The sequence below is a fragment of the Macrobrachium rosenbergii genome, chromosome 6, assembly GCF_040412425.1.
Source record: "Macrobrachium rosenbergii isolate ZJJX-2024 chromosome 6, ASM4041242v1, whole genome shotgun sequence".
Lineage (NCBI taxonomy): Eukaryota > Metazoa > Arthropoda > Malacostraca > Decapoda > Palaemonidae > Macrobrachium > Macrobrachium rosenbergii.
Genome location: NC_089746.1, coordinates 14,959,820 through 14,984,694, shown reverse-complemented (window position 1 = coordinate 14,984,694; position 24,875 = coordinate 14,959,820). Strand labels below are relative to the sequence as shown.

The following is a 24,875-nucleotide window of genomic DNA, read 5'->3' as shown; positions in this document are numbered from 1 at the left end:
CTATTTTATCGTGAAACGCATGAAAACTTTAAGCATAAGTTGGTATTTTGGTTACTTTGCTGTCATCCTGTTGACTCATCTCGCCTAGTGACTTCATTACAGTCTTTCTGTTCGTAATGATCGCTGGTGCTTCTTTTCATTATTACATTATTATAGTCCAAAAGTTGCCACGAAATGTCAAGGGAAAGAAATAGAAAATATAGTTGGCATAAATGGATTATATTTGTTTTATTTGGTTTGATAACTCGGAAGTCATGTTTTCTAGATGCGAAAATGAACATATTGCTTAAGGTAAGACTCCCCGTAGGGAGGTAGTGCCGTCACTGCACCTCATGTGATACACACACTGTAGGCATTACTTAAGGTTCTTTGCAGCGTGCTTTCGGCCCCTAGCCGAAACCCCTTTCGTTCCTATTACTGTACGTCCTTTCATATTCTCTTTCTTCCATCTTACTTTCCTCAACCCTCCCCTAACAATTGATTCATGGTGCAACTGATTTGAGGTTTTCCTCCTGTCACACCTTTCAAATCTTTTTACTCTCAATTTCCCTCTCAGCGCTGAATGACCTCATCATAGGTCCCAGCGCTTGGCATTTGGCCTAAATTTTATCTTCAATTCAGTTCAGTTAAGGTAAGACTGCTCACGTGATATTATGTTAACAGCGAAATTAACCAAGTCTTTCATTTGAATAAACTGAAGTTGCCCGAATGAAAAGTGCTGCAAAAAGTGCCAAGAAAAGATGTTAATGTGAAACAGACTAATAGACATAGGCAGTAAGACAAGTCTGCCTACTTTTTTCTTATTTAAATAGTTACTTGAAATCTTTATCAAAGGACCAAAACCTTCATAAAGACTCTTGCTTCTAAAAAAAAAATCCAGTGAAATTAGGTCGAAAAGGCCACTAAACATATTTCCTGAATAATGTCTTTGTGAAAGCAACTGGGTACTTAACATCAGAATCAGAGGTAGGATCGGCTGTAGAATAATTAGCTATGTCTACTGCTTAAGAACTTCTTATGTATTCTACTTTGTCAAACTCGTTAAATGACGTATTTGAGACGCAGTTAATCAAAGTCTTTCACGGAAGTGGAGAATGTGAGCATAATCAGATTGACGTCAGAATCACCTGTTGCTGGAAAACAGGATATTACCGGGGCAAGCGTTTAAACATTCTCTCTCTCTCTCTCTCTCTCTCTCTCTCTCTCTCTCTCTCTCTCTCTCTCTGATTTAATGCGAAGAGCTATCATAATCAGTTAATCATATTTTGAATTATTATAAAAAATGTTGTTCTCTGACGTAGTTTATCTTCTCTTTTCATGAAGAAAAACAGAAATACCTTTTCATATATTTTATAAATAGGTAACTATCCCCAATAACTCTGAAATAACATCATTACCCAATAACTCGAAAATAACAACATTAACTGACAGATTTAAATCAATTAATTAACTCTAAATAGATAACTTTCAGATTTACCACAGATTAAAAAAACTTTTTTTTTACTATTCACTAAATTTAACCGCATTTATATGTTTTCTTTATAACTTTCACCACCCTCTCTCTCTCTCTCTCTCTCTCTCTCTCTCTCTCTCTCTCTCTCTCTCTCTCTCTCTCTCCCCTCCGTGGGACAGTATGGGAGGAGAATGACTGCTCACCCCTCCCTCCCCTGGCATCCACTACCTACCCATTCCCCCTCCCCCAATTCACCACCTGCCCATCCCCCTCCCCCATCCACTACCTGCCCCTCACCCTCCCCTCAGCATCCACTACCTGCTCATCCCCTTCCCATTCATCCAGTACCTGCTCATCCTCCTCCCCATTCATCCAGTACTTGCCCATCGCCCTCCCCATTCATCCAGTACCTGCCCATCCCCCTCCCCATTCATCCAGTACCTGCCCATCCCCTTCCCCATCATCCATTACCTGCCCATCCCCTTCCCCATCCACTGCCTGCCCATTCCCTCCCCCATGCACACCTGCCCATCCCCTCCCTCCCCTCACTCGGCCTTCCATAAAAGTGCCACCAGGAAGTTTCACATACAGGTCATATTTTCCACTTACATCTAATTTGTAGTCTAGTGGTTTGGATTTTCCTCTCAGTCTTTGACCCTTTTTTGGGGGGGTTGAGGGAGGGCCAACCCTCCGCCAAACCCTCTTCCCACACCATAACCCCACCCCAACCTTCACCCTCTTCCCCTGAACCCCCAACAACTCATTTTGCTATGCTTTCCCCGGTTAAGTGAAGCTTCCTTAATTTTTTTCTTTTATTTTTTTAGTGATTTGTATAAGAAAGTATATCATTCACCTTGTTAGTATGTAGTGTGGTTTCGCATCATTAGTGATGTTTTATTCATTGTAAAATATTCTGTAGTATTTTTTACTAGAACAATGATCTCGAGTAAAGTCGATATGCAACTACCTTAACCAGGGTGGCTCAGTAAGGTATTTATGTTGTATATTCATTCATATAACTCTTCTGAGGGCTTTGGGAGCTCGGAGTTGTATTATAAAAAGTATACCGAACTTGGTACCTGATCCTAATCCAATACGTTAGCGGAAACTTCTTTTGCCTTGTGTTCACAAAAACATTCTTTGCCATTACCTTTTAATTGCTTCTTTCAATATGGAATTCTTCGAGCCTTTTGCTACTTGTTAATCCAAAGGTAATCTTCTTTGGCCCTTTTGCTACTTGTTAATCCAAAGGTAATCTTCTTCGAGCCTTTTGCTACTTGTTATTCCAAAGGTATTCTTCTTAGAGCCTTTTGCTACTTGTTAATCCAAAGGTAATCTTCGAGCCTTTTGCTACTTGTTAATCCAAAGGTAATCTTCTTCGAGCCTTTTGCTCCTTGTTAACCCAAAGGCAGTCTTATTCAACCATTCATTCTCATAATAATATGCCAATGCCTTTTAATATGAGAACTTTTTTCGTCCTCTCAATCAATTTGTCTCATGTTCTGTCACCTTCGTTTTATTTCCATATTATTCTCATATTGTATTATTATGCTCATTCAGTATTATTGTGCTCATTCAATATTATTTCCATAGCATTTTCCCTTTGCTATTAACACTGGGGTTATTCTTTTTGTTGTCCTTTTAATTTCATGGTGTTTACCTCCTTTGAATTCAACGCCATTTTGCACCTGCCCTTTGAAACAAAATGAATAATAAGGAATGCATAATAAAAGAAATTCCCATTAGACTAATGTTGATTTACGTCTGAGCAGACGCTAGCTAGCCTCTCTCTCTCTCTCTCTCTCTCTCTCTCTCTCTCTCTCTCTCTCTCTCTCTCTCTCTCTCTCTCTCTCTCTTCATCGTTCATATATAACGAACAAATTCCGAAAAAGAAAACGAAAGCAAAAATTTTCACGGAATAGCAAAAGGCAATTTTCACTTCCCCATTAGAAAACGACCCGAAACAATTATTCATATTTATTTATGTTATTTATTTATGTGATTATCTTCGAGATTTACGAGAACAGCAAGAAACGAGAGAAGAAAGCAGTCGGTTTACGACTCCCTGGAATGAACAGGTCGGTGGATTCCCGAGGTTTTAGGAATAGCGAAGTAACGATTTTCAAGGGAGTGTTAATGATAGGGTTTTAGTTTTCTGTAAAAGAAAACTATTGTGCCGGCTTTGTCTATCTGCCCGCACTCTATTCTGTCCACATTTTTTTTTTTACCGCACTTTTTCTGTCCGTCCTCAGATCTTAAAAACTACAGAGGCTAGAGTGATGCAAATTGTTATGTTGATCATCCATCCTCTCGTTATCAAACATACCAAATTGCAGCCCTCTAGACTCAGTAGTTTTCATTTTATTTAAGGTTAAAGTTTGCCATAATTGTGCTTCTGGCAAGGATATAGGATAAGCCACCACCGGGCAGCGGTTAAAGTTTCTTGGGCTGTGGCTCGTACAGCATTATACCGAGACCACCGAAAGATAACTCTGATTTTCGGTGGCCTTGATTAATGATTATACGCTGTAGCGGCTGTACAGAAAGCTCGATTGCGCCGAAGAAACTTCGGCGCATTTTTTACTTGTTTAATATAGATAAGTTGTTTAGTAATTTATGAATGCATATTTTCATAATGAAATGCTCCTATTACTTTTTCGAAGTAATTTTGCATATAGTTTTTTTTAAACAACCGATGCAAATAGACCTGTATGTCACTGAGACGAAGAATATCTCCAAGAGAATAGGCGATAAAAGACAGAAAAATAAGAAAATATAAGATGATTTTGTAATCCTGATTACAATCTTTCGTGTGAGTCAGGAAGAAGGACAAATTTTTCTTTAGGATGTAATCCTGGAAACAACATTTTCCGTGAATGATAGGAGAACAAATGTTTTAGTAGGATGCAATCCTGATAACATTTTCTGTGAATTAGAAAGGAGAATAAACATTTAATAAGGGTATAATCGTTAGTACAGCCTTTTCTTTGAATTAAAACGGAGCAACTTTTTTCATCGTAAAAAAAAAATAGGATATTCTGGGAAATGAATGTTGTCTTTTTAATTAACTGTTTTTGCAGTGACTTCTGTTTTTTATTAGAAAAACGATGACTCTAAGAAGAGAGTATTTTTAAACCGTCGCGAAACCGTAGGAAATGTTTAAGAGTCTTATAAAAACGAATGACAACCGAAAAGGTGTTTCCCTCCCAAGCAAAGCATGAAAATAAACAAAATGATATCATTGAAAAAAAAATGCTTTTTTTCCTAGGATATTTTCCACTTCAGAGCAGGAGAATGAGGAGGAGATACTTTTTCCCTCGGATATTTTCTCTCCTTTTAAGAAAGAGCGGGGGAGGAGGGAGATGTAGTACCAGTTATGAGAGGATTCATTTCCCTTCGGATATTTCCCTCCTCCTAAGAAAGAGGAGGATGTAGGACTAGGAAATGGGAGGAGGCTTTTCCCTTCGGATATTTTCCTCCTCCTAAGAAAGAAGAGGAGGTAGGACTAGGAAATGGGAGGAGGCTTTTCCCTTCGGATATTTCCTCTCCTTTTAAGAAAGAGGAGGAGGAGGAAGAGGATGTAGTACCAGTAATGGGAGGATACTTTTCCCTTCTGATATTGCCCTCTTGCTAAGAAGGAAGAGGAAGAGGAGAAGAAGGCGAAGGTAGGGCCAGGGAATGAGAGAATACTTTCCCCCTCGGATATTTCCGCTCCTCCTGAGAAAGAGGAGGAGGAGTAGGAGGAGCAGGATAAGGAAGCAGGGGCGTGGAATGGAGGAGGAGGTGTTGAGGGATAAGAAACTCCTCGCCGTCCCATACAAAGTTTCTCCTTCGGCAGCTCGATAAATCCACCGTCGTTGGTGGGGAGAAGGAGGCTTCCCTTAGATAAGGAGTATTGTCACACCATACGGAAGGACTTAGGACGTCTCTCTCCTATCCTATCCCATCCTCTCCTTGTCCTTGGCTTCCTGGTCCAAAAATTCTTCGAAAAAATGGAAAGGGTGGGTGTTTTTCTTTTTCCATGCTTTTTCACTACTTCTTCTTCCACCTTTATGTCAGTTTTTCTTTCTTTTCTGTATTTCCTTGTTTCTTCTTCTACTTTTTTGTCAAATGTTTTTAGTGGTGTCTTACGTATTCCTCGTCTCTCTTTTGTTTCTTTGGAAGTGGCGCGTTGTTAGATAAGTTTAATATTATTTTACTGATTTCTTTTCACAGGCCTTAAGTCTTTTGTACAGAGTTGAAAGTCTTTTTGATATTTTACTCGTTTAGTTACAGTTTTAGTAAAACACCAGAAATGGGAGCATCTCGAGTTTGAGGTATTTTAAGCAGTACATTTCCTAATGTCTTGACATAAACAATGATGTAAATATTTACCTTTCTCGTTCAGTCATACTTTATCAAGTCCTTTTATATTATACAAATCTTAATATATACTGCCTCTCTAATTTAGTTCACTTCCGTCGTAAACCTTAATTATTTTTCCTATATATATATATATATATATATATATATATATATATATATATATATATATATATATATATATATATATACACACACACATACATATACTAGATCTAGGTCTCCATGTAAGAAAATAAAGGAGAAAAAACTACGGTTTACCTTTTGTACAGTCATTAAAAACTTAAATTGAAAAATGACTTCCACGAATGTTAATTGGAAGATGAAAGGGAAGAACGAGAAATTTATATTGTAAAAACAATACTGTCGATCAGAAGTTAGGAATAGAAAACGAATAGAAAACAGTAAATGGGAGCAAAAAAATAAAAAAAGTATTAAACCAAAGCTTCCCCACTAACGACGAGTAAATCTAATGACAGGTAGAGTAATCGCCTCTCATCGTGCGCTTTCTATTTCAGATATGAACTGAATTGAACTGAATGTCGAATTTAGGCCAAAGGCAAAGCGCTGGGACCATTCAGCGCTGAAACGGAATTTGACAGTGAAAGGCTTGAAAGGTGTAACAGGAGGAAAATCTCGCAGTTGCACTTTGGATCAATTGTTAGAGAGGGTGGACAGTAAGATGGAAGAAAGAGAATAAGATAGGAGGTACAGTAAAAGGAACGAAAGCGGTTGCAATTAGGGACCGAAGGCACGCTGCAAAGAACCCCAAGTAATGCAAAAGGAACGAAAGCGGTTGCAACTAGGGGCCGAAGGCACGCTGCAAAGAATCTCAAGTAATGGCTACAGTGTGCCTCATGAGGTGCACTGACGGCACTACCTTCCTACGGGGTCTATTTTCGACAGGACGGCTAAAGCTGGACATCCATGGTTGCCAAAGCAAGCGGACGTAATAAGGACTCATTCCAGAAGCGCAAGCAGCCCTTTTTCCTTTGATCTAAACCGACTGTTGAGGCAGTTCAGGGAATAAATGGCAGTCATTAGACTCATTGTCTCTGACGCTCAATTGAGAGCTATATTTATTTTCCGGCGTGTAGGAAGTGGTCTGTTTATATCAGGCACGGATTTAGCTTTGAAGGCTCCGTAAGAGTTTGATGTCTATTGTAGTTATATCAGTCCCGCGTTTAAAGTTATGGGACATTCAGAGTGATAGTTTTATCCGTAAGAGATAATTGACGTAATTTTTTGCTTCCTGCATCAAAGCTTACGATGCGTCCGCGAGTTAAATTTGTACGAAGGTGGAAGCTTGTATATATATTGCGTGGGGTTGAGCCTTTGGTGGGTTATGTTTAAAGTTTTCCCTTACGCTTCAAAACAATTTAAAGACCAATTTAACATCTCAAAGAAACAAAAATAGACTTGTGTGTGTATATATGTGTACGCGATTGCTTATGTATGTTTATGCATGTTCCACCTTTTAGGAGGTAGTGCAGTCAGTGCACCTCACGTCGTGCTCTATAGGCACAACTTAAGGTTCTTTGCGGCGTCCCATCGGCCCCCAGCTGCAACCCCTTTCACTCTTTTGACTGTACCTCCGTTCATATTCTCTTTCTTCCGTCTTACTTTCCTTAGACCTCTCCCATCAACTGATTCATAGTGCAACTGCGAGGTTTTCCTCCTGCTACGCCTTGCAAACCTTTTTACTCTGAATTTCTCTTTCAGCGCTGCATGACCTCAACATAGGTCCCAGCCCTTGGCCTTTGGCCTAAATTTTATACTCCATGTATGTTTCCAATCGAGGACATTATATATTGAAGACATACCCGTGCGTACACGCTCCTAATTGAATGGAAATGACTCCTCTATAACGGAGGTTGTCAATCATATGCAGACCCTTTGTCAGAGAAACGGCTGATTGGGTTTCGGGAAATAGGCCGGGTAGCAGAGGCAGACATTTAATCGCTCGAAGGAACCCAGTTGAGTCTTGTGTGATTCTCTGCTTCTCTTCTTGAACGAGTGGCTCTCTCTCTCTCTCTCTCTCTCTCTCTCTCTCTCTCTCTCTCTCTCTCTATACCTAGGCAAGTATAATTACAGTATATTCATTTTAAAAAGTACGTTCATAGGAGTATATATTTTTACCGAAACAATAGATTAACAGTAGCCACTGAAGAATAAAACTATGAAACATTTGAGGAAAACTTGAAACGTTTCAAAAAGGTTACTTACGTTTCTCGCCTATTCTTTTTTTTTTTTTTTTTTTTTTTAGTTAGTTTACTTTGGCGCCCTTTTCAACATAATATGTATTGTAGACAGTGTGCGGAATTCTCGAGTTAATAGGATAATTCCTTTCCCTAAAAGTTTTTTTTTTCTTTTATCCGAAACTTTCACATCTGAAATGGACAAAATAAGGAAAGTTTTCTTTCTCTCCCTTTCTCTTTTCCTTCATACTCCCTGTCTCCCTTCCCCCACCCAAACAAAAAGAATGGAGAAAAAAGAGAAAGCGTGTGCTTTCATTTCCACCGCAATTTCTCTTTGTGATTTCAGCTGGATTTTCTGCCCAACAGGAAGAGCCGACGTTAGACCTAGTTTTGATCCGTTGCTGAATTTAACTCGTGGATTACTTTCCTCCTTTTCCCGGCATACGAAAAGTCACCGTCGAGAAGTTTTTGACAGAAATAACTCTTTATTTGATTTCATTTCATTGTATTTTATCGCTTTTTTGAGGATTTAAATCCCGCGGGAGGTCGAGACGGGATTTCCTCACCAAAACAGCATCTGTCAACGGGACACCGTTTTCGTTGTATTTTTACTCCGTTTTCTCTGTCATTTTTTCCTTCTCCTTAGCTCTTCCCCCTTTATTGTCGAGTGTTTTTGTCCACCGAAAGAAGTTTTGGCGGAAGCAATTGCTTAGTTGGTATGTATTCCCCTCCGTAAAAACCCCTCGACTAACCCCATGCCCTTTCCACAACCCCCGCACCCCCCCCCCTTCCTTTTTTTTTCTTACCCCATTCGTAGTAACAATCGCCTTTACGAAAGGGGTGACTCTAGTAAAACCCTTTTGATGGAATTCCTGTCGCAGTCACCAATATTGTTTCGTTCAAGCTGTGCATTGCGACTTCGGCCGTTCGGGAATTTAAAAGCTTTTATTCGAGAGATCTACGAGCGATTCTTTTACGTATGGCGTGATGGTTTTACATAGAACGATCGAAGCTAAATGACTGAAGACTGCTGGGCCAGGTTAACTGAATAAATTCTGTAGTAGTAGTAGTAGCAGAAGCAGCAGCAGCAGCAGCAGCAGCAGCAGTAGTAGTAGTAGTAGTAGTAGTAGTAGTAGTAGTAGTAGTAGTAGTAGAGAGAGAGAGAGACAGAGGGTGAGGGAGGAGAGAGAGAGAGAGAGAGAGAGAGATAACAATTATCAAAGCAAGATTGACTTTAAATCGATATACTGTGTATTAGAAAGGTTTATCTTAATATTCAATTTTAAAACAATCCCTTTTAGCATATACTTAAATCAAAAAGTAGTCTAGTGTAAATTTATGTGTGTGTGTGTGTGTGTGTGAGTGTGTGTTAGAGAGAGATGCAGGAAATTTGAGGGGAACGGTGAATATCCCCTTCTCTCTACCACAGTTTCATTTGCAATTCATTTGATTATCACTACACTGAAGTGAGCCCAGAGAGAGAGAGAGAGAGAGAGAGGCAAGGGGAAACAAATTTTATATATATATAGACAAACAAATCTTTTTTATACGGAGATGTGAACATGACACCATAAAAATCTAAAACTGGGAGAACTCTCGCCATGGGATCAGCAATATTTGGTTCCTGTTGGTGATTTGACAGGGGTCGTGACTCTTTTAACGTTAGGAATTTGATGGTCTAGATGATTTCGAAGACGAAGAAGGTTTCTGAAGTGATTCGTCTTTGCAAGTCATTATTTTCCGGACCATTTTAGCATTTTTTAATCTTGATTCGGAGGTTATATGACCGACACACCCACGCGAAATGTAACTCGCACGATGGCAAACGCGCATGCGTACACCGCCGTATGGTCTCTCTAGGAAAAGTTTAAAGCAGCATTCATCATTATCATCATCATAATCCAGTCACCATTATTTTCATCATCATCATCTTGGCCTCCAAAGATTAGAAGTACTAACAGCTCACAAAATGTTGACAAAAACGAGAAACTTAATTGTGCTTTCCTCAAACAGAACCGTGTGACGGAATGGAAAAAAATAGACTTAAAAATAAACAGTTTTTGATGAAGGTAAAATTGAACAGGTTTTTTTTCTGTTTCCATTTAGATATTTTCTATAGATCAGACCTGATAGACAAGAAGAAAGCAGAGAATGAGAAAGAACGAAAGTGGGAATATGAGGGAGGTGAGCGAGAATATGACGTAGATAAAAAGGAGAAAACAAAATACTAAGGAAGACCAAAAAGATATGAGAAAGAAGCTGGCTTTTAATCCTCAATAACAACATTAACAGCAGAAAAAACAACAGAAGCAACAACAGCAACAACATTATCAGAGAAATAGAGGAAAAAACTAAAAATAAATTGACAGTATTCTAAGCAGCAACAACAAAATCAACAAATTCAACAACAACAAAGCAGCAACGACAGCAATAGCAACAACATTTCCGGTGCAACTGATAACAAGTAAAAAAATGCGCCGAGGTTTCTTCGGCGCGATCAAGTTTTCTGTACAACCGCTACAGCGTATATTCAAGGCCACCGAAAATAGATCTATCTTTCGGTGGTCTCGGTATAATGCTGTATTAGCCGCTGCCCAAAAAATTTTAACCACGGCCCGGTGGTGGCCTATCCTATATCGTTGCCAGAAGCACGATTATGACTAACTTTAACCTTAAATAAGATAAAAACTACTGAGGCTAGAGGGCTGCAATTTGGTATGTTTGATGATTGGAGGGTGGATGATTAACATGGCAATTTGCAGGTTCTAGCCTCAGTAGTTTTTTAAGATGTGAGAGAGAGGACAAGAAAGTGCGTACAGACGGACAGAAAAAAGTGCGGACGGACAGACAAAGCCGGCGCAACAGTTTTCTTTTATTGAAAGCTAAAAATCAGTAGTGTTTGCACTTCTACACGCACGTACAAAGGTATTGCAACCGACAACGATTAAAGACTTAGAGAGAGAGAGAGAGAAAGAAAAGAAAAACTCCTATGCTCGTCATTCTGTGGAACCGAATTCCCCTCAACAAAATCTATATACCAAAATCACCTTAAAAAAAAAAATCCTTCCCCTCCAATGCTTTCAAGGGGAGTGTTGGAGGACGGTGCCGGTAGAGAGAGGGAGAGGGGAAGGATGGAAGAGGTGGGGAGGAGGGGGATAAAGGATAAGAAACAGCGCTATGGCGGACAAAGTTTCGCTTTTGGGAAACTCAATAAATCCAGAGGCGAAGAAGAGACTTTTCGTGGACAGAGAATGTTGTCATCCTATGGAAGAACGGCGTCCTGGATCCTGGACTCCAGGATTCTCATACGAAAGCCCGGAAATGGGATAGCTTTTTTACTCTCCTGTATGGTTCGGTTTTCCTCTTTTTTTTAAGTATTAAGGTTTATAGAAAGACCCCGAAAATTATTATCAATACTATTGAAGTTGCCGTGGATAATTGTCTTTTATTATTAACTTCAGTAATTTTATCATTCATTATAATTTTGAATTAATTATCATTACTTCCAGAGGCAAGACCTCTCTCTCTCTCTCTCTCTCTCTCTCTCTCTCTCTCTCTCTCTCTCTCTCTCTCTCTCTTCTTTTTCTCTATTTTATGAATTGTTGTAATGTGTTTTTCAAATCCATCTCTCTCTCTCTCTCTCTCTCTCTCTCTCTCTCTCTCTCTCTCTCTCTTCTTTTTTGGATGTCACTGCCAAGCTATTTTTATGAATTGTTGTAATGTGTTTTTTGCAAATCCATCTCTCTCTCTCTCTCTCTCTCTCTCTCTCTCTCTCTCTCTCTCTCTCTCTCTCGTTCTTTACAGGAAGTTCACGGCCTCTTTGGTGTTTGCAAATAACCTACTTAGTCAAAATTAGAAGACACATTGGGCAACCGAAGTCGAAGCCATATTTCAGGAGTACGCTGTCAGCTGGTTTTCTAAAGAAAGTTGAAAGTCTTTTTATTAACTTTCCAGCGAAAGTTGTGTCCAGTTTGGTGCTTCCGGTAACTTGAGTTTTGCAGGTCAAACCTTCTTTGGTTTTCGTTGTACTAATTAGCTCTTGAATTGAATTGAATGCACTGTAGGCATTACTTAAGGCTCTTTGCAGCGTGCCTTCGGCCCCTAGCTGCAACCCCTTTCGTTCCTTTTACTGTATCTCCTTTCATATTCTCTTTCTTCCGTCTTACTTTCCAACCTCTCCTAACAATTGATTCATAGTGCAACTGCGAGGTTTTCCTCCGATTACACCTTTCAGACTTTTACTGTCAATTTCCGTTTCAGCGCTGAATGACCTCATAGGTCCCAGTGCTTGGCCTTTGGCCTAAATTCTATATTCAATTCAGTTCAATAAGGTATTTGTGTTCTATCTAGTTCAGGAGATTTGGTGATTTTAGTCAAGTGATAAGTATAGGATTGTACAAGGCTGAGAAATTAAGTAATAAATAAATAACAAAAAGGAATAATATTCTTGTTTGAAGAAGTCTGTTGAGAAACAGAAAGTTACACACTCTCTCTCTCTCTCTCTCTCTCTCTCTCTCTCTCTCTCTCTCTCTCTCTCTCTCTCTCTCTCTCTCTATACATGAAAACACCCGGCCTACATTCTCTCTTTCTCTCGATCTTTTTACATGAAAAAACCCCGTCTACATTCTCTCTCTCTCTCTCTCTCTCTCTCTCTCTCTCTTTACATGAAAAAACCAGCCTACATTCTCTCTCTCTCTCTCTCTCTCTCTCTCTCTCTCTCTCTCTCTCTCTCTCTCTCCATGAAATGACAGAAGTGACGTACATTAAAAACAAGCATTGAATCATGCAGGTGAATGACCCGCAAAAGGGACGCTTGAATAAAAGTTCACAGGTATCCTTGAATTTTAAGCGCACAGAGACTTTCGCAATACTATTTCATATATATTTAACCTAAATTATTTTTCAGTGGTTTTGGAAAACACTTACCCAGATTCCGCTCGATTCATCTTTCCTCGTCAAAAGGATGCTGAACAAATTATATATGAATAATATATATATATATATATATATATATATATATATATATATATATATATATATATAGATATATAGAGAGAGAGAGAGAGAGAGAGAGAGAGAGAGAGAGAGAGAGAGAGTGTGAAGTGAAAGAAAGAGTGAAAGAGAGAGAGAGTGAAGTGAGAGAAAGAGAGAGACAAAGAGAGAGAGAGAGGAACTTAATGCATCATATTCAACTGTCGATATTGCTGTGGTGGATGATCCATGAATATCAAGGCAAAGAGAGAGAGAGAACCTAGTGCAACATACCGAGTTGTCGAATGCTCGGCATCTTCGACAGGTATATATCCTTCGTTGTCGACTTTGCAGTGGTGTCGATGTTCCATGAATATCAGGGAAAGAAAAAATCAACAGAGAGAGAGAGAGGGGGGGGGTGCGAAATTTAGTACATCGTATCCAGTTGTCGAATGCTCGACTGCTTCGTCAGTTATCGTTTGTTGTCGACATTGCTGTGATGATTCTTGAAGAGCAGAATAAAGCAACATGCGTAAAATTGTTTAAGAAATAAGTAATACTGAGATTCAATAACGGTGATTAAAATGAATTGTGTGGTGCTAATTATTACAAACTATTTTTTGTACTATTTTAATACCAATTTTTTTTTTATTTTAACAGATTTCCTGATGACCCAGTTCAGCAAACTAGAGAGAGAGAGAGAGAGGATGAAGAGATACTTCTGATATGGGCAAGAAAACAAATGTATATATTTGTAAGGTAAGAGGGTAAATTTCCCTGTTTCACAATGAAATTACTTAAAATAAGGATTGACATGGTAGGTTTGTCTCAAAACGAAACGTCTGATCATAAGGATGAATAAGTAACATGTTTCAAAATTATGTGACTGGAAGGAGATAAGCTCCTTACCAATATGCAGTAAATGTTTTGCCTCGCTGTCGAACTTCTCAGTTCCAGGGGTCCTTTATTCCCCTCACCGTTGGACTGTGGAACAGTCTCCCTGAGGATGTCGTGCAATTGGAACTTCAAAAGTTCAAGCGAAGGTGCAATGCATTGCTACCCCAATACTATTCTCCTTGCATTTCAATACATTTTTACCTATTGATTAATTAATTGTTTTTTTTTAATCAGTGAGTGGGATCTCTTCTTTCTGTATTTCCCTTTACCTCCTCTTACTTCTCCCTAATGAACACCATAGTCTTTGGAAGCTTGAATTTCAAGTCAGTGGCACCTGTGGGCTTGTTCCATATGAATATGTTTCATCTTCTGAATGAAAATAATAATAATAATACTGCTCGATATAAAAGGGGAAATACACGTATTGCTTTAGCAAATATTAGCGCACGAACATACGAGCGATCTATAGTGACTGAAAAGTCCATCTCTCAACCTGTGCAAGTTTTCGAAAATGTGGTTCGTACCAGATTTTGAGGTGCATGTTTCTTACTTAAGAGTATCAAAAAGTTGGCGAGGGAGTTACTTTTTCTTCAAGTCCAACTCCCTTTATCCCATTTTTAGTCTGGTATAATTTTTTAGTCTTGTAATATGGTACAAGAACGTTTAGTAATATGATGCAAGACGTCCAGTAACATGGTACAAGACCGTCCAGTAATATGGTACAAGAACGTCCAGTAATATGGTACAAGATCGTCCAGGAATATGGTACAAGAACATTTGATAATATGGTACAAGAACGACCAGTAATATGGTACTATAACGTCCAGTAATATGGTACAAGACCGTCCAGGAGTATGGTACAAGAATATTATTTGGTACAAGAACGACCAGTAATTTGGTACAAGAACTTTTAGTAATATGGTACAAGAACGTCCAGTAATATGGTACAAGACTGTCCAGGAATATGGTACAAGGACTTTAATAATATGGTACAAGAACGACCAGTAATTTGGTACAAGAACATCCAGTAATATGGTACGAGAACATTTAATAATATGATACAAGAATGTCCAGTAATATGGTACAAGAACGTCCAGTGATATGGTACAAGAAGTTCTAGCAATATGGTACAAGAACGTCCAGGAATATGGTACAAGATAAAAATTGTTCCAAATTCACTCTGAGGACGGAGAGACAGATTCCATTTCCACAAAGACCTCGTCCTCCTCCTCATCCTCCTCCTCCTCCTCCTCCTCCTCCTCCTCCTCCTCCTCCTCCTCCTCCTCCTCCTCCTCCTCCTCCACTTTCCCTGAGACTCAGAAAGTGGAGGTTGAGAGAGGAGTGACAGTGGTGGCCAATTTCACTCGAACGAAGCAGCCATGTTGAAAAATGAACTCTCATTATCTCTCCCAATTAACACCAAGGAGTTAATGAGCTTAGTTACCTTAATTGTATTTTCAAATGAAGAAACAGAAGTGGCAGCAATTTTGATATTGTGGTTTGAGGGAATATTGTTTGTTTTCCGTTTAAAGGAGATTTTTTTTTATTTAAAAGGTTAAAATTCTTAAGAAATCACCCAATATTTGTGGTTAAAATACTTGAAATAAAACATTGATAAAAAGCAGGGACAGCTGATTTGTTGCTATAGTTAATAAAATGTGCATCAGCTTTAACAGTGCATACGATTATCTGCATAACTGCTGTGGTTTTATAGAAATTTTATGCGGTGTTTCCCGTGGCTAGGTTGGTAGCGTTAGTGGTAACACATTCCTATAATGGTACCTGGAGTCTCTCCTGCTGCAAGAGAAACATGTTTGTAATCTTCCTGTGTGGTATTATTATTATTATTATTATTATTATTATTATTATTATTATTATTATTATTATTATTATTATATTACATGACCGCCCAACCACATTCGTAGACATGCAAATGACTTCCATAAAGGTTTGTTCTCAAATGAGGTGAACATTTAAGTCTTTCATTCCTAAAGGGGGTGACAGCTCTGTAGGAAGAGACCAAAAGATGAGAATTAAAAGGCAGAAAGCATCGCAGCTGGGGCGGCACCAAAGGGTACTGACGAAATGCAGATAACCTTTGAGGCATCACAAGATTTAAATTACTTAGAGGAAGTACTGGGATTGGAAATATCAGAGGGTTTAGTTATAATAACTACTGTTTAAAGAACAGTCTGAAGTCTCTCTCTCTCTCTCTCTCTCTCTCTCTCTCTCTCTCTCTCTCTCTCTCTCTCTGAAAAAGCCCGCATATTTTCTCTCTCTCTCTCTCTCTCTCTCTCTCTCTCTCTCTCTCTCTCTCTCTCTCTCTCTCTCTCTCTGAAAAAGCCCGCATACACTCTCTCTCTCTCTCTCTCTCTCTCCTAAACCTGAAAAACACCGCATACGTTCTTTCTGTCTCTCTCGCTTTACCTGAAAAAGCCCGCATACGTTTTCTCTCTCTCTCTCTCTCTCTCTCTCTCTCTCTCTCTCTCTCTCTCTCTCTCTCTCTCTCTCTTTACCTGAAAAGCCCGCATACTCTCTCTCTCTCTCACTGATAAAGCCCAGCCTACGTTCTCTCTCTCTCTCTCTCTCTCTGACTGGATTATACTCGTAAGTCGAAATCTTAATACCTGCGAGTCTTATAGATATTTCTCAATAGTTCCCTCTCACAGTATTTCATTCCTTTTATTTATTTATTTTATTTTATTTTATTTTATTTTTTGCAAATCATTAACCTCTGTGCTCCCCTTTCGTTCCAGAAATCACCCAAATGCCTACGAAAGTAAACTGCCTCTCATAATTACCAAATTTCTTCACATTTCGGGGCCAAAACTATGCGCAGGGAACTGCTGCTCATTTCACGAACCTTAATTGAAGTAAATAAGGTCATTAGCTCCCCTGCTGCTAATTGAAAAGATAATGACTTCTGTTTTTAGACGTGGCGCTGATTCCAGGTGCGAAGTCTGGAATCTCTCTCTCTCTCTCTCTCTCTCTCTCTCTCTCTCTCTCTCTCTCTCTCTCTCTCTCTCTCTCTCTCTCCTTTCACCCCGATCTTCTGTTTTTCGCCAGTGCACCTCACGCATTGCTTGAGGTTCTTTGCGGCGACCCTTCGGCCCCTAGCTGAAACCCCTTTCATTCCTTTTGCTGTACCTCCGTTCACATTCTTTCTTCCATCTTACTTTCCTCAACCCTCTCCAAACAATTGTTTCATAGTGCAACTGCAAAAGGGCTTCCTCCTGTTACACCTTTCAAACCTTTTTTACTTTCGTCTCCCCTCCCTTTCAGCGTTGAATGACCTCATCATAGGTCCCAGCGCTTGGCCTTTGGCCTAAACTTTATAATCGATTCTACTTCCCATTTTCGTATTTTGCAAACTGGATTCATCAATTTAATGAAGAATAAAAAAAAAGGATATTGGAATTTTAATTAGGATCTCCGTTTATTCTCAAGAAGAAACGATTACTTTACAGGCTAGCATAAGAAATAGTTGATGGGTACTATCGGAGAATTACAGTTGCATTTTAGACATAAGTCAAAAAGGAGACGTTCAAAATAAAAACTGTTTTTATTTTGTCACAGGATTTGCAACAAAAATGATCGAGAAACATTTTCACAACAAAGTAATGAGAATCAAACACCAATTACGCAAAAAACGCATTATGTCATTGGGCTAATGACTGTTACAAGCGGATGCGAATTTCCATATTCCAAAAGGACTTTCACTTTGACCGATCCATTATATATATATATATATATATATGTATATATACTGTAAATACACACACACCCACACACACACACACATATATATATATATATATATATATATATATATATATATATATATATATATATATATATATATATATATATATATATATATATATATATATATATATTATACACACACACACACACACACACACACATATATATATATATATATATATATATATATATATATATATATATATATATTCCTCGTGACAGTAAGGAAGGGTTAATCCATCCACTTTACTCTTATCTACCATTCTATAGCTTTAACTTAAGCTTATCCTCAAGCTTATTCCGAGGATCCAAAATTTTATTTGACTAACTTTCTTTAACACTGAATCCAACTTTCGTTTTTCAGGTACGTGTCTATAGTGCAAAATCTACTGCGGATTATATTACTTATTCAGAGCTTGCTTGGTTTCTCTCGATATCTCTAAGACTCTATGCCAGCCAGAACACATTCCTTTCTCTAGGATAATTCCTGGCAGTTTTCTCAAACTGCCTTTTACGTGCTGTTGATGTTACAACATCTGAATCTTTTCCCATCTCTATTATTATTATTATTATTATTATTATTATTATTATTATTATTATTATTATTATTATTATTATTTTCATTTTTCTTTTTGGTCTAGCACAGTCATCCTATTCGACTGGGTGGTTTTTTTAGTGTGGGGTTGCGGGTTGCATCCTGCCTCCTTAGGAGCCCATCGCTTTTCTCAATTCGTGCACTGTTTCTAGTAGCACATTTTTCGGCATGAGTCCAGGAGCTACTTCGGCATCTAGTTTTTCCAAATTTCTTTTCAGGGATCTTGGGATCGTGCCTAGCGTTCCTGTGATTATGGGTACAGTTTCCAGTGGCATATTCCACATCCTTCTTATTTCGATTTTCAGGTCTTGATACTTATCAATTTTTTCTCCTTCTTTCTCATCTACTCTGGTGTCCCATCGTATTGCCACATCAATGACTGATGCTTTCTTCGTGATTTTGTCAATCAACGTCACGTCTGGTCTGTTGGCACGTATCACCCTATCAGTTCTGATACCATAGTCCCAGAGGATCTTTGCCTGATCGTTTTCTATCACTCCCTCAGGTTGGTGTTTGTACCACTTATTACTGCAAGCTAGCTGGTGTTTCTTACACAGGCTCCAGTGGAGGGCTTTTTCATTTTTATACTGGATTCTGTGTAAGCTCCGGACATTCGCTTGCTGTGTGGTTTATGGTCTCGTCTTTCATATTGCACTTCCTGCATATGGGTTAGATGCTATTTCCATCTATTATTCTTTGGACATATCTGGTTCTCAGTGCCTGATCTTGTGCCGCTGTTAGCATTCCTTCTGTTTCCTTCTTGAGTTCTCCCCTCTGTAGCCATTGCCATGTTTCATCGCTGGCCAGTTCTTTTGTCTGTCTCATGTACTGTCCGTGCATTGGTTTATTGTGCCATTCCTCTGTTCTGTTTTTCATTCTCCTTTGGCTGTATATTTCTGGGTCTTAGTCTACTTTTATCAGTCCTTCTTCCCATGCTCTCCTTAGCCACTCGTCTTCACTGGTCTTCAGATATTGCCCCAGTGCTCTGCTGTCGATGTTGACGCAGTCCTCTATACTTAGTAGCCCTCTCCCCCCTTCCTTTCGTGTTATGTATAGTCTGTATTTGCTCTTTGGCGTAGTGCTTTGTGTATTGTCATGTGTTTTCTAGTTTTCTGGTCAATGCTGCGGAGTTCAGCCTTCGTCCGCTCCACTACTCCTGCGCTGTATCTGATTACTGGTACTGCCCATGTGTTTGTGGCTTACGTCATGTTTCCGGCGTTGAGTGTTGACTTGAGTATCGCCTTAAGTCTCTGCATATACTCTTTCCTGATCGTGTCCTTTATCTCTTGGTGTTTTATATCCTCTCCTTCTATTATTCCCAGGTATTTGTATCCTGTCTCATCTATGTGTTTGATGCTATTCCCGTCTGGTAGCGTTATTCCTTCAGTCTTTGTTACTTTGCCTTTTTGTATGTTGACCAAATGCATTTTTCTATTTAAACTCCATCCTCATGTCCCCATATACAATCCTTACAGTGTGGATTAGGGTATATATTTCCCTGATGCTCTTACCATACAGCTTGATGTCTTCCATGAACATCAGATGGTTAATTCTGTTGCCTCGTTTATTGAGTTGGTACCCCGCATCCATCTTCTGCAGTACTTTTGTCATGGGAATCATGGCTACTACGAAGAGTAGTGGGGACAGTGAATCACCTTGAAAGATCCCTCCCTTGATGTTAATCTCTGCTAGTCTTGTCCCAGAGCTTGTAAGTACTGTATTCCAGTTGCGCAGGGTATTTTTAAGGAAGCTGCTGGTGTTTTCCTCTGCCCCATATATTTTCCGGCATTCTATAGCCACGTGTGCGGTATCATGTCGAAGGCTTTCTTGTAGTCAATCCATGCCATGCTTAGGTTGGCTCTCCTTCTCTTACTATTGTTCATTACCATTTTGTCTATTAGAAAGAAGTAACAGAAGTTAGTGGGGAATACAGAAAGAAGAGATCAGTCTTTAGGAAAGAAAAAATAAATAAATAAAATTGTAAATAAATTATTAATATGCAAGGAGAATTGTTTTTTGGGTAGTAATGCGTCTCATGTTCACTTGAACTTTTGAAGTTCCAATTGCTCGACATTCTCACGGAGACTGTTCCACAGTGTGAAGAATAAAGGACCTCTGGAACTGAGATGTTCGACAGTGAGGCACATTTACTGCATATGGTTGTTCCTCACATTCTATCAGCAGTTTTGAGTATCGAATTATTTTTCTCGTTTGATCAAAGCTGTTCTGAAATATTTTCATGAAAAGTAAGACAAAGGCTCCATATAGTACAATCACTGCTTTGGTCAGAGGTAAAGGGGATTTTTCAGGTAACAGGCCTATGGGTGATATACAGTAGATTCTCTTTAAATATAGGGCCAGAAGTTAAGGTTCTTTATCATGCATTTTATTTCATCATATGTCATATAAAAATAAGAATGACTGTCAGAATGAATTACAGAGGTACAAGGGTGATTTGTAACCTAATAACAAATTGATAAAATTGGAGATATTTTTTAATCAAATAGAAAAGTAAGCATTTTGAAGTAATTGTTGACAAATTCACTGTAATGCACCTACACATACATTATACACACAAACACACACACACAAACACACTTTATATGTATATATATGTATACAGTATATATATTTATATAAATTATATATATATGTGTGTATATATAATGTATATATATACATATATATATATACATACATATATATATATATATTATATATATATATATATATATATATATATATATATATATATATATATATATATATATATATATATTCTGTGTATATTATGTATATATATATATATATATATATATATATATATATATATATATATATATATATATATATATATATCATATACACATATATATTATATATATAATTCAGCAAATTAAAAAGGTCTATTCACCTAAAATATAAGTTACAGTCAATAAAATTGAACCCTTCTGAGAAATGCCCAGCAATCAAAGACTTATGCCATTACTCTCTAATGGTGGATTCAAGCGTTATGTAATTTATCTCCTGTTTGACACTTAAGTTCAGCACATTTAAGCCTCTGCCTCCACAGAACCTAAATAAAAGCGAGGTTCTCGCAACCCCACAACAACTATTGCGTCAGGTTTTGAAAATTTTCCCACACAGTCTATGATAGTTTTTTTTTCTACTTTCATTCAAATCAAGTAGAGCGCAGTGAGTTGCAGAAAGCCTTGCATGAATGAATATGAGTTAACTTATCAATGAAGCCCCTATGATTTTCTTTTTCTTGTGGTTTTCTCGATCATGAATGGAATTAGGTGGAGTATTTTGGTCCAGAAATATTGAAAAAAAAAACAGTCAACAAAATAAAGCATCTAGTCTACAAAACAAACAGATGGATTATTATTTAAGTTTCAATGACTGTTGCGTTTCCGACAGTTATGAGATGAATGGGACGTGACTGTTGTCTTTTCGACAGTTGAAAGATTAATGGGACAGTGACTGTTGTCTTTTCCACAGTTAAAAGATGAATGGCACAGTGACTGTTGTCTTTTCGACAGTTAAAATATGAATGGGACATTGACTGTTGTCTTTTCGACGGTTTAAAAGGTAGGGGGATAAAGTGACTGTTGTCTTTTCGACAGTTTAAAAGGGAGGGGACAAAGTGACTGTTGTCTTTTCGACAGTTAAAAGATTAATGGGACAGTGATTGTTGTCTTTTCGACAGTTAAAAGATGAATCGGGCAGTGAATGTTGTCTTTTCGACAATTAAACGATGAATCGGAGAGTGACTGTTGTCTTGTCGACAGTTAAAAGATGAATGGAACAGTGACTGTTGTCTTTTCGACAGTTAAAAGATGAATGTAACAGTGACCGTTGTCTTTTCGACAGTGAAAAGATGAATGGAGCGGTGACTGTTTTCTTTTCAACAGTTAGAAGATGAATAATACACAGTGACCGTTGTCTTTTCGACAGTTAAAAGATGAATGGGACACAGTGACTGCTGTGTTTTCGACCGTTAAAAGATAAATGGGACAGTGACTGTTGTCTTTTCCACAGTTAAAAGATGAATATGACACAGTGACTGTTGTCTTATCGACTGTTAAAAAATAAATGGGACACAGTGGCTGTTGTCTTTTCGACAGTTAAAAGCTGAATGGAACAGTGACTGTTGTCTTTTCCACAGTTAAAACATGAATAGGACACAGTGACTGTTGTGTTTCGACAATTAAAAGATGAATGGGAAGTGACTGTTGTCTTTTCGACAGTTAAAAGATGAATAGGACACAGTGACTGTTTTCTTTTCGACACTTAACAGATGAATGGGACAGTGACTGTTGTTTTTTCCACAGTTAAAAGATGAATAGGACACACTGACTGTTTTGTTTTGTCGACTGTTAAAAGATGAATGTGACTGTGACTGTCGTCTTTTCGACAGATAAAAGATGAATGGAACAGTGACTGTTGTCTTTTCCACAATTAAATGATGAATGGGACACAGTGACTGTTGTCTCTTCGACAGTTAAGAGATGAATGGGAAAGTAACTGTTGTCTCTTCGACAGTTAAAAGATGAATGGTACAGTGACTGTTGTCTTTTCGATAGTTAAAAGATCAGTGGGATAGTGACTGTTGTCTTTTCGACAGTTAAAAGATGAATGGGACAGTGACTGTTGTCTTTTCCACAGTTAAAAGATCAATGGACAGTGACTGTTGTCTTTTTGACAGTTAAAAGATGAATGGGACGCAGTGACTGTACCGTTTTCGACAGTTAAAAGTTGAATCGGACAATGACTGTTGTCTTGCCTTTCCCCTTGGGCACGTCATATCAGAGGAAGGACGGCTCATTGCTGTAAAACAATATAAATCACTAGCTGTCAATCACTCGGGATTCCACTCACCCTCTTGCGCCTGCTTGACATTTGTTGTGGCTGGCTGTCACCTTCAGTTATGGCTCAATAAACCTCATGTTCCCCTCCCAGCAAAAAAAAAAAAAAAAAAAAATCCTCATCAGTGGGCCTTTGACGATTCCCTCATCCTCATCTTCCCCTCCCCGCAAACAAAAAAATTGTTATCAGTAGGCCTATGGCTATTCTTTCATCTTCATGTTCCCCTTCCCTCAGACAAAAAAAAATCCTCATCAGTAGGCCTATGACAGTTCCTTAAAAAATCCTTATCAGTAGGCCTGTGGTAATACCTTCATCCTCATGTTCCCTTCCCTGCAAAAAAAAAAATAAAAATCTCTATCAGTAAGCCTATGACAATTGCTTCATCTTCTGACTCATATCCACATAGACCCCTTCAGAATCCCAATTTAGCGCTCCGTTTTCTGGTTTCACGTCCGTTCCTGGATGTATTTCGGCGTAAATGGTCCCGTTCGAATGCACTTCTCCCTTCGGAGGAAATCTCCCTGGTTTTGGCCTCGGGTTCGTAATTGGTTCTAATTCGGCGTAGATGACCTCATTCGAATACATGCCTTTTGGGAGAGCGAAGGGTTCCGCTTCTGCGTAGATATGTTCATCAGAGTCCATCTGAACACCTGGCCTATTTATGACTACCGTTTCCTCTTCGTGGTTCCTATAGAATCGGGTGGGGAGGGAGCCTGAGTATTTTTGGGACAGTCGACATTTCTTGGCGAGGCAGCATATGACAACAAACAGGACAGTGATGATGAACAGCAACAGGGCCACGGAGATCCAGTAGATAAGCAACTCATGATGATTATTGTTATTAAGTCCTGAAACTAGAGGAGAGATGATTTAAAGAAAGAAGTAAACATTCTTTTTTTATTATTTATGTTCTTTAACCAATCATCATTCGCCAGAATATTTTATTCTAGTCTTCATTATGGGAGTATTTTAAAGTATTTACGGTGAACCTTTAATATTTGCCTAAAGTAATAATTCTCAAAGACTTTAGTAATGATTTTCAAGCAATTTAATACTGACTCTCTAAAAATTTTAAATGGGTAGGGAATGTGTTTTAAATGAGTAGAGCACCTATCTTAAACGGGTAGGGAACCCATTTTAAACGGGTAGGAAACCTATTTTCAAAGGATAGGAAGCTTATTTTAAATGGGTAGGGAACCCGTTTTAAGTTGGTAAGGAACCTATTTTAAATGAGTAGGGAAACTATGTTGAATGGGAAGGAGCCCATTTTAAATGGAAAAAAAAAACCATTTTGAATGGGAAAGAAACCAACTTGAAATAGGTAGGAACCTGTTTCAAATGACTAGGAAACCCACTGCATCCGGGTAAGAACCATTTTTAAATGGGAGGAATTAATGATATTTTAAATGGATAGGTGGGGAACCTATTTCGAACGGGTCGGGAGCCTATTTTAAATAGGAAGGAAATTTATTTTAAGTGGGTATGGAACCTATTTTAAGTGAGAATGAAACATTTAAAATGGATATTCTATTTTAAATAGGTAGGGAACCTGTTTTAAATGGGGAGGAACCCTATTTTAAATGGATAGGTAAGGAACCTATTTTAAATGCGAATTTAACTTATTTTAAACGAGGAGGAAACCACGTTATAGCCCCCAGTCCGCTAATAATAATAATAATAATTATATTATTAATAACAATAAACTAATAATAATAAAAAAAAATCGAGTATCATTATCGTCGTCATCATCATCATTTTCTAAATC

At 38.3% G+C, this 24,875-nt stretch overlaps 1 long non-coding RNA gene across 1 annotated transcript in view; it reads left to right on the top strand.

Moving 5' to 3' along the window:
- The window catches only part of LOC136839224 (uncharacterized), a 528,811-nt gene that overhangs the window by 476,718 nt on the left and 27,218 nt on the right, over nucleotides 1–24,875 (top strand). Inside the window, exon 6 of the long non-coding RNA XR_010853259.1 lies at nucleotides 13,645–13,743. This is a non-coding gene — a long non-coding RNA (uncharacterized lncRNA). The remainder of the gene's footprint in view (nucleotides 1–13,644; nucleotides 13,744–24,875) is intronic.